The 9,596-nt window shown below is 37.6% G+C and overlaps 1 pseudogene; it reads right to left on the bottom strand.

Moving 5' to 3' along the window:
- Positions 1-7,612: 7,612 nt before the first annotated feature.
- LOC121773705 lies at positions 7,613-9,548 on the bottom strand (annotated as a pseudogene).
- Between the last annotated feature and the right edge of the window lie 48 nt (positions 9,549-9,596).

Genomic DNA, 9,596 nt, shown 5'->3' with positions numbered 1-9,596 from the left:
CAAATAAAACTCTCTTATCACCAATTGGGCAGCTGATCGTCTTCAGAAAAACAGGCCACCTTGGGTATATGCCATCAGCCAAGTAGTATCTCATGTGGTATTGGCGCCCGTTGGCAGTGAACTCGATGGTCGGGCCGTTGCCATTGCATTGTTCGGTTAAGAGGGTGGATGAGTTGAGGACGTTGATGTCGTTGTTCGACCCGGCTACACCGAAGTAAGCATGCCAGATCCAGAGCTGATGGTCAGCGACGGCTTCGAGGATCATCGTCGGGTGGCTGCCCTTGTATCCACTAGTGAATTGGCCTCTCCACGCCGCCGGACAATTCTTCCACTTCCAGTGCATACAGTCGATGCTCCCTAGCATCCCAGGAAAGTCGTGCGCCGTCTCGTGCATTCTCATTAGGCCCTGACAATCTACAGCATTCGGCTTTCGCAAATATGTGTCATTGTAGGCCTCCACAACTCCCCTACAAAATCTCTTTAGGCACTCGCGGCCTGTTGTAACCCCGACGTGGAGGTACTCGTAGAACATGTCAGCGCTGGTGCCGTAGGCCAACTAACAGAGTGCAACTGTGCACTTCTGCAACGGCGTAAGTCCGGGTCTGCCGATGCCATCTTCCCGATACTTGAAGTAATCATCACGTGACTCCAACGTCTGGACAATGTTGAGAAAAAGGTAACAAGGCATTCTAAACCGGTGACGGAAAATAGTCGGGCCCCACCGTGGTTGCTCGGCAAAATAGTTTGTAAATAGACGTTCGTGAACTGCGGCGTGTTCGCGGAGGACAAAAGTCCGACGTCGAATAGGCCTGGGGATCTGCTCTGCCGCCGTCGCTGCCTCCGCCTCCTCGCGTTGCATTATGGCTAAGCATTCCGCCATTAGACGTTGCACGGCTGCATTTAAGGCTCGAGTCAAGGTCGGACTACCGTCCTCCGAGGAACTCCGGTCGTCGTCGTGTTTCATTTTGGTTTGTGAGAGATGGAGAAATGAGAGAAATGAGAGATGCGAGAAATGTTCGTATGAAAAATAGAATGACAATCGAGGTTTAAATAGACAAATTTCGAAAAAAAATAAAAACGCGTTGCATCGTCCGCGTCGCCCACAGTGGGCGGACGATGTCGCGAACGATCCCCTTTCTTCCGCGCTTCGTCCGCGGACTAAGCTTAGGGCGCGGACGAAGCATCATCCGTCGTCCGCGCACCCACAGTGGCGGGCTATGGCGCGCCCGAGGCATCGGGCGGCCTATCGTCCGCCCCACTGTGAATGCCCTAAGCTTTCATCGATAAGTTGTCACATTTCTATGCTCTCTAAAACCCTATTTAATTGATTGGGATGAATGTAATAGAAACTATATTTTCTGAACTTTTGAGTTTAGAGCATTCTACTAGTGTGAACTAACAATAGTTTAGAATCCATCCAAGCCTCCTAGCTCAACTGGTTGAGAAGGGAGGCAAGGATACCGCCCATCCAGGAGGTCATGAGTTCGAATCCTGGATGTCCCAACTTGGGATTAATTTCCCCTGTGGACCTTTGGGCTTGGCAAGCTTGCAGACCCCGACCTGCTTGATGGCGAGAATTTACGGTCCCGACCCCGACTGCCCAGGACCCGTCGAACGGGGGGCTAGAGAACGAGCCTGAGGAGGGGCTTGCTCACGTGCTGGTGCACGGCTGCGCGTGTCAGGGCTAGTCTTCGAGCCATGAGGGGCTGTGTGTCAGGGTTAGCTCGCTTGCCGAATATATCACGAACTCCGATGTGTGTGTGTGAGTGTGTGTCTGTGTGGGTGTGTGTAAAAAAAAAACTAACAATAGTTTAACAATTGCCCAGCCATAAATCTCTTCTGCCATATTATCATGGACTAGCAATAGCCTAGCCAATATCCTACCCAAGCAACAATCTAGCAAAAGCCCAACCAATGCCTCCATCCCAAGAAAAAAAACACTAAAAACAACAATGAAATAAATTAGAGAAAAAAACATAGAACAAAAAATGAAAGGAATAGAATAAATAATAAAACGGCTAGCGACCTGCTGGCCGATTTCGTCCACGCCCTAGCTCTAAGGCGTTTTTTTTCGTCCATCCCGTTAGCCGCACGCAATGGTGGACTAGCCCGCGCCCTAACTACCCACCGGCAGCTAGGGCGAGGCTAGTCCACCGCTATGGATGCTCTTAAAATTAGAGCAATAATTCGCATACCCTCTCTAACTCGTTAAAAATGAAAAGTTTTACTTTTTAGGCTGTTCCATTAAAAATAAATCATTTTCTAAAATGAAAAAAATATATAACATAAAATCTCGTAACAAAAAGTAAATATTCCATTTCTAAGCAAATCTCGGCTTTATAGAATTTTTTTGTTTTATTTATATGTTAACTTTTGAAAAGCTATATTATGTATGTGATCTTTAATTTATTATAATTATAATATCCTTGGTGAATTACATCATTTGATAGTTCGAAAGTAAAATTTTCAAGTTACAGGACGCTTATTATCCCTATGAATCCGTTTTTAGTCATCATGATAGTAATGATAAATTATTATTACTTCTCATTATAAAATTAAAACACCGTGAATAACTTCATATATGTAAAGAGTCATTACTTCCTATATGTAATGATAAATTATTATTACTTCCTATATTGCAAAGAGTCATTAAAGATTTAATTCTCACTCTCTCCTAGATGTAAAGAATCATTAAAGATTTAATTCTCACTCTCTCTAGTCTCCATGTTCCCCCAATTCATAGATAACAAAAATATATATATAGGGTTGCGTTAGTTTGCTAACTAATTTACAGTAATAACTAATAACCTTCAATTCTGTGTAATAAAATTATCAACACAAAGACATAATTATATCAATACAACATGTAAATTTAAATATCAATACAAAGGCATAATTTATCAACACAAGAAAGATTGATAAATTTATGTCTTTGTGTTGATATTTTTAACATACAAAATTGATATTTAGTTATTAGTTATTACTATAAAAAGTTAGTATTTGATCACACACATATATATATATATATATATATAGGATGTATTCATATTCTTTTTCTAATTATTGTTCAACCTTCTCCTTAAATTTCAGCCCCACGATTTTGTGATCTGATGGCCGAGATACATACTCCTTTTATTAATAAAATTATTATTTTAATTCAAAAAAGGGCAGATTTGGTATGAGAAATTAAGTCCGTTTCCTTTCATGATTTACGTTATATACTGTTCCTAAATTCAAGGCTCCCATGATTTGATTTACTTAATTAATTATCTTAATCTAAACTACATCTTTCTACAATTAAATTTTTATAGCATATTATAATTAAATAGCACGTAAATCGCTGAAATTGAAAGCGTAACAAATATTAATTTTTGAGATATACTACATACTTTCTTTAATTTAGCAATCCATCATCAAAATTCGTTTAGATATTATCTCAGCTAGGGAGTAGTTTCAACTGATAAACATAATATACATATATTACTCTATAATGGTTTTTTTTACTCAGTAATGGACGATTTATGATCTGTAATGTATATGCTTGCCAAGCTGTTTTTTTGTGATTGGTCGTGTTTGATTGTTCGACGCACGTTTCATGTATTCCCCAAGGGTTTAGCAATCATTGGGGCTAGGGTGTAGTATGTAGTAAGTAACAAAACCGTCGCCAATGTCCACGAGTTTCAGTCATTCATCTAGGGTTTAGATATCATCTCGGCTATGGAGTAGTCTTAATTGATATACATAATGTACATATATTACTCTGTAATGGTTTTTTTTTTACTCAGTAATGGACGATTTATGATATGTAATGTATATGTTTGCTGAGCCATTTTTTTGTGTTTGGCCGTGTTTAATTGTTCAGCGCACGTTTCATGTATTCCCCAAGCAAGGGTTTAGCAATCCTTGGGGCTAGGGTATAGTATGTAGTAAGTAACAAAATCGTCGCCAATGTCCACGAGTTTTAGTCATTCATCTAGGGTTTAGATATCATCTCGGCTAGGGAGTAGTTTTAATTGATAAACATAATGTACATATATTACTCTATGATGGTTTTTTGACTCAGTAATGGACGATTTAATTATTATTCACAAGCACTTAACTTACTGTACATTATTATTCCAGTTCAATTCATTAATCATCACATTTTGTACATTATCCGGTTAATTACATCCATTATATTTTTGAGAGTCTGTGATCGCATAACTCTATATATACAATATCTATTCAGTTTGTTGTACATTATTATTAAAATCCAGTTAACTTGTTCTACATTATTTTCTACCTATTTTACATTATTAAGGAGTGACGTGCCATTATTCGGTAATTTATATCAATTATAGATTTTGCATTGATGAAATCATACACTAATACCAAAATATGATTCTGTTTGCAAGAAGCACACTACATATTGTTCAAAACATACCAAGCCACAAGTCGGCTAGATTAAATGTGTTTAGAACCCAGTAGGCTAGGTATCCCAGAATTTCCTTTATATTGAAATGCAAGATAACTCCGAAACCCTGTTCTTGAACGGCTTCCTTCTGCCGTGGAGTTAGGCTTTTTAAACAATTAAGGAACTCGGATGGGGTCCGTCGACAATAGAGATGGTCGACTTTCTTCCCCCTCGGTTTCCTCTGCTCTGCCTCTTCATGAGTGGTACTCGTCTCGGCCTTTTTCTCAGCCAATCTCTCCCGGAATTTGTGCGCAATCGCAATTGGAATAACATCATCGACCGCTTCGTCAATGTCCAATCTAGGCTGCTTCGATGTTGTCCAACATACGACATCAGAACATGATTATAATCGAAGGTATCAATATTGTATCACATTTATATTAGATAATGCATAATACTTGATAAATAATGTACACAAGCAATCAAATAATGCACAACGGAATATTACATTCACCCATTTACAACCTCTCTATTAAACCAGCAAGCCACTGCTTACAATAATTCAAAAATGCACACCACTACTCCAGGAATTCTAAATGCAAATGCAATAGATTGCTCACCTGCAGCCTGGGTTGGTTGGCTTTTTAAAGGTCGGCCTCTCTTCATCATACTGGATCTGTGAGACGAACTAAAAATCAAAACCCGATAACATTTCCTCTACATAATCGCCCAATACACAATTGTAAACCAGTAAATAACTACAAATTCAATAATAGACAGAACCCTAACAAAAATGAACTCGATTTTATGATTAAAGAAAATATCGAACAAAACGAGTTTGAAGACCTTGATTTTTTTGGGAGAAATTATTGAATCGACTAGTAGGTGATGTGTAGGCGGTGAAAATCAACGATTAACAGTGGGTATTATCATATAATTAACCATTTAAACCCTACCCTGTCGTCACCTTCAACTGGATGGTCGCGCGAAGGGAGTGAGGTTTCGACTGTGAAACGGCGCTGGAGCTTGATTTAGGGCGAAAATCGACGGTGTTGTTGATTTCGGGTGGCTTGTAGTTGCGGCTAGGGTTTGGAAATTGAGGTGAATTAGGGGAGACGAATTTCAGTCGTGGATTGAGGGGTGAGACGGTTGGAGTGAGAGAGAGAGAGAGTGAGTGAGTAGATGGAAGGTCTATTGAAAATTCCGCTTAATTTGCGTTCCTTCCGTTTTGAAACGTCTATGATTTAATGTTGTTTTACAATTATACCCATATAATGTATAGATTATGCCTAATAATGCAACACAGATTCATTTATCAAAGTTTCATCTAGTCCGTCCATCCACCTAATCTAATGGTTGATTTTAAGTAGGAACTTAACACTAAGGGAGCAATAGAACCTTAATGTTTATATATATATATATATATATATATATATATATATATATATATATATATATATATATAGAGAGAGAGAGAGAGAGGTGTGTGTGATCAAATACTAACTTTTTATAGTAATAACTAATAACTAAATATCAATTTTGTATGTTAAAAATATCAACACAAAGACATAAATTTATTAATCTTTCTTGTGTTGATAAATTATGTCTTTGTGTTGATAATTTTAATACATAATATTAAAAGTTATTAGTTATTATTGTAAATTAGTTAATATATATATATATATATATATAAACAAAATCAAATAATTGTGAGCTTAGAGTTGACTATCAAACCGATTTCAAAAGTAAAATTTGTTGAACTAATCAAACCGTAAGGCCATTTAAAAATGATTTCAGCAGTTAAACTATAGTCAAACCAACTCAATTTAATGTAACATTACATAATTTAATTTCGTTTTTGGTTACATAAATATTTGTGTTATGGTAGTTGGGATTTTAAAGTTTATCTTGCATGTTTCCCCTCAAGAATATGCTCCTTTTTTTAGGAAACTACTTATATTTTTTTTCTGAATTTCCATTTTATCAACTATAAAATCAGGGATGTCTCACACTCTTTACCCACATTTTCATGCAATAAAAAGCAACACATCTTTCTCCACTAAAAATCTATACATATATACGACTACTTTATTTTAGTCAGAGTTTCGAAATGAATTGAATTTGTGTTACCCTCAAAATTTTGAAATATGTTTTTCGTATAAATAACACATTTTATAAGTACACAACTAGGGGTGGTTTATTCACACATTGAAATGAAATTTCAACATAAAGATGGTAGATAGAGCAACGTTTTAAACATAAAGATTGTCACATCACTGCTCTGACAGCGAAGCAAAAAATGAAATTAATGTCTTCACTCAACGAACTATACGTGTACCATTATTTCAAGTAATAAAAATAAGTACAAATAAATTTATAATCATGAGTTTGATGACTAATGAGTGGACAAAGGTTTTTTTTTTGTTACTTTTCTAGCAAAACATAATCAGGACAGGGTGATATTTGCCCAATAAATAATCCCTATACGAATTTCAAATTATTATAGTACTAACCTTAGATTTAAAAGAAGTTAGAATATAAGTATATGAATATGGGCCAAGAAAAGTGTGACAGACGAAAATGCATGAAAATTTAGAAGAGAGAAGTAAATAAAAATAAGGGCCAAGAATCTGGGCTTAAATGTATGGTTATATTCAGCAAAGGGAGCAATGAACAAGCCCAGAAACATTGAGTTGAAGATAACAAAAGCAGAAAGAGTATTAAATGTTAAGGATGTCAGAGAGAGAAAGGAAATGCATTCACAGTGAATCCTCCATCTACACTTACAATCTATCCTGTGATGTAGGAAGCAGGCAGGCGATTGGGAGACCATGATCAACACACTGGGAGGTTCCGGTTCGTCAACGCCGGGGACCCAGGGTTCGGCGACGCCGGGTGGGTACCAACCACCCAATTTTGACGTTGATGCATATGCCCGTCCCTCCGCCCCGCGGTATTTGCAGGGATTATCCCAGATTTGGCCTTCCGACTCCCCCTCCACCTCAACCGCCTTCGGAGGATGATTCGCCTGCGGAGTAGTTTTTTTTTCTCCAGATTTGTATTTTAAATTATGTTGTGTGTTTTTTTATGTTGTGTGTTTTTTTAATAAAGTGTGTTTTTTAATAAAGTGTGTTTGTTTTAATTGAATTGGGTTGGAAAAAAAATAAAAAATGAAATTGAATGAATAGTAATTTAAGGGAGGGAATAAGGGACGGTTAAGGGCCTGAGCGTTGCAGGTTCAGTCCCTTAGTTAAGGGATGGAGGAATAAAGTACAGTGGTGCCCTCAAATAGTAGTTTAAGGGACGGTGGAGGGACAACGTAGTGGATGCTCTAACAAGGACACTTCTTGCGGTTCTCCGGGACGCTTGAGAGGCGTTCGAGATACTACTTTGTCCAAGAACTCTTCATTCTCCAGCAACTGCAAACATGAGAACTTGGACTTAATAACAAACACGCCTGTGTTTTAGAATGCAGGCCTATCACAATTTTAATTAATGGAAACGGCCCAAAAAAAGTTCCAGGTGCATTCCACAAGAGAATGGAGTAGACCATAGAAAACCGATAGTGTTACACGGAAACGACTGACTTTCAAGATTTCGTCTCAGGCCAGCGGGGAATCACTTCCATGCAAAAGCAATAATTATCATTAAAATTGACTGATTAGCCACCGCAAAATATCACTTATAGCATAGCTGGAGCATAATTACCATTCAGATTGACAACTCAAGCAAGTCTATGCTACACAATAAGATCAGTGCATTGGAGTAATCTTATCTTTCAGTGAGGAGTAGACTGAAAAACTTCAGTAGGAAGAATTGATAGTGTACCTTACTCGTTAATGCAACAAGCAAATTTTACTCAAGAACAATACAATGTTCAGGTTAATATGCAAAAGAATGAGTCTTGGACCTTGGTAAAGTTACTCCATAAGTAGCTTCTAAAACAAGCACCTAAATCTTAGTGGACCTAACAATATAAAATTGAGAAATAAGGGAAAAGGACAACTTACATGTTTCACCATAGAGGTCTTGATATACCATGGAGCAACAGAGTTCACCCGAATGTTATCTTATGCCCACTCACAAGCCAAATCTTTAGTAAGTTGATTCATTGCTCCTGTAAGTACAAAACATAAAGATTCACAACTCCATCTGTTGCAAGAATCTATATTCTGAAAAATAACGTACCTTTCGTAGCTCCATAGATCGATCCAGAATATATGTGCACCAAACCAGCGACAGAAGAAATAAACACAATGCTGCCTTTTCCACTGGCTTTAAGTAGAGGATGAGCCACTTGACATAGGTGGTAAGCAGAATCAAAGTTTGTGGTCATGATACTAGAATATTCTTCAGCAGTGTAATCAACAGTTGGCTTCTTAATATTAGTCCCGACATTATTTACCTACAATGTGAATTGTAGAGGTCAGCCTCAAGTCTTTCCAAAAAGTTCAGTATAATACAATAGAAGCAACAGCAAAATTTCTTCAAATGATGTCACTTAGTTAATCCACTTCCTATTAGTAGACTTCAGCACGAGTTCCATTTTAAATTTTTAATGCATACAAGTCCAATTCACGAACGGATAAACAACGACAAACAATAGCGAACCATTTGTGAGATTAGTATTCTAACACCATCATAAACCTTCAAGAAAGATCTTACTGATATTCATCAACAAAGTTCATCCATGTATTAATAATTCCAACGAATAATAATAGTGACTTTTCCTCTGGTTTATTCACTTCATTGTAGTAGACTTCAGCTCGAGTTTTATTCCGATGTACGCAGTTTAATTGGACCAGATATAGCTAGTCACCAGAATTTATAGTATAATAATCAACTACCTCAGGCAAATAGACACTCAAATGTAGCACAATCTCCAGATTCAAAAGAGGCAAAATCAATAGCACAAAAACAACCTGATTCTCTAGCTAAAACTGCAGAAGAAACACCGAATTCAACTCAAAGCGAAAAGACATAATTACAGATAAACGCCTTTCACGATAACTCACCAAAATGTCAAGCTTGCCGCTGACATTAAACCCCTTCGAACTCCACTCATGCAAACGCTGATTCAGCGCTTCCTCATTTCTCGAACACGTATACACAGTGGCGCCCATTTCCGCCAGCTCTTCCACAGTAGCAAACATGATCGCGATGCAGTGATCTCAAACAAGTAATAGAAGTTTTTTGTCGTGCA

Source organism: Salvia splendens, chromosome 17 (genome assembly GCF_004379255.2).
Source record: "Salvia splendens isolate huo1 chromosome 17, SspV2, whole genome shotgun sequence".
NCBI classification, from domain to species: domain Eukaryota; kingdom Viridiplantae; phylum Streptophyta; class Magnoliopsida; order Lamiales; family Lamiaceae; genus Salvia; species Salvia splendens.
Note: the sequence above shows the minus strand (reverse complement) of the source record. Positions and strands in the feature narration are given on the sequence as shown.